Here is a 1,838-nt window from a genome sequence, read left to right on the forward strand (position 1 = left end):
GCTGAGGTACAGTTCATATGAAGCCCTAATCTATGGATTTCACATAACTGGGAATACAGATATGCATCTGTTGGTCACAGATACCTTAAAAAAAACAGTTAGGGTGTGGATCAGAACACCAGTCAGAATCTGGTGTGACCACCATTTGCCTCATGCAGCACGACACATCTCCTTCACATAGAATTGATCAGGCTGTTGAATGTTGTCCCACTTCTCTTCAATGGCTGTGTGAAGTTGCTGGATATTGGTGGGAATTGGAACACGCTGTCGCACACGTTGATCCAGAGCATCCCAAACATGCTCAATGGGGGACTTGACTGGTGAGTGTGCAGGCCATGGAAGAACTGGGACGTTTTCAGCTGCCAGGAATTGTGTACAGATCCTTGCGACATGGGACAGACCATTATCATGCTGAAACATGAGGTGATGGCGGCGGATGAATGGTACGACAAAGGTCCTCAGGATCTCATCACGGTCTCTCTGTGGATTCAAATTGCCATCAATAAACTGCAATTGTGTTCATTGTTCATAGCTTATGCCTGCTCATATCATAACCACACTGCCACCATGGGGAACTCTGTTCACAACGTTGACATCAGCCAACCCGCTTGCCCACACAACGCCATACCGGGATTAATTTATGAAGGGCACACTTCTCCAGTGTACGACAATGGGCCTCAGGATCTTGTCACAGTATGTCTGCATTCAAATTGTGTTCATTGTCCGTGGCTTATGCCTGCCTATACCATAATCCCACTGCCACCATGGCGAACTCTGTTCACAACCTTGACATCAGCAAACCACTCGTCCACACGACACCATACACGTGGTCTGTGGTTGTGAGGCCAGTTGGACTTACTGCCAAATTTTCTAAAATGACATTGGAGGTGGCTTATGGTGTAGGAAATTAACATTAAATTCTCTAGAAAAAGCTCTGGTGGACATACCACCCTGCATACCACTGCTGGCTTGCTTCTGAAGCTAAGCAGGGTTGGTCTTGGTCAGTTCCTGGATGGGAGACCAGATGCTGCTGGAAGTGGTGTTGGAGGGCCAGTAGGAGGCACTCTTTTCTCTGGTCTAAAAAAATATCCCAGGGCAGTGATTGGCAGACACTGCCCTGTGTTGGGTACCGTGGCTAAATTCCCAATCTGGCCCACAAACCCTCACGGTCACCTAATAATCCCCAGTTTGGCTCATTCATCCCCCTCCTCTCCCCTGTAACTATTCCCCAGGTCGTTGCTGCAAATGAGAACGTGTTCTCAGTCAACTTACCTGGTAAAATAACAGATAATTAAAAAATAAAAAATTCCTGCAATCAGCATGCCAATTGCAGTCTCCCTAATCAGCTTCTTGATATGCCACACCTGTCTGGGGGATGGATTATCTTGGCAAAGGAGAAATGCTCACGAACAGGGATGTAAACACATTTGTGCACACAATTTGAGAGAAATAAGCTTTTTGTGCATATGGAACATTTCTGGAATCTTTTATTTCAGCTCATGAAACATAAAAAATATACTAGATACCTATTATTGCAAAAACAAGAATAGGAGCGGTACATGTTGGAGTTGATGTGACAGACCACTGGGTGCACGGGTGAAGGAAGAGCCTGATCGGTCTGCAATCAGTGCCAAGTTCTCCAATATAAGGAGCATCGAGTTCACTAATGCAAATAGTCTGAAACAGATCTCTAATTAGGCTGGTGCAGGGCAACCATTTGCAATTCAATAATATTGCATATATATATATATATATATACATTTAACTATTAGTTAAGTGTGGATTCTGCATATCTTTGTCTCAATCTAAGTTAATAAGATACTGTGTGTGTGGGCTAT

The sequence above is a fragment of the Oncorhynchus mykiss genome, chromosome 19, assembly GCF_013265735.2.
Source record: "Oncorhynchus mykiss isolate Arlee chromosome 19, USDA_OmykA_1.1, whole genome shotgun sequence".
Classification (NCBI taxonomy): domain Eukaryota; kingdom Metazoa; phylum Chordata; class Actinopteri; order Salmoniformes; family Salmonidae; genus Oncorhynchus; species Oncorhynchus mykiss.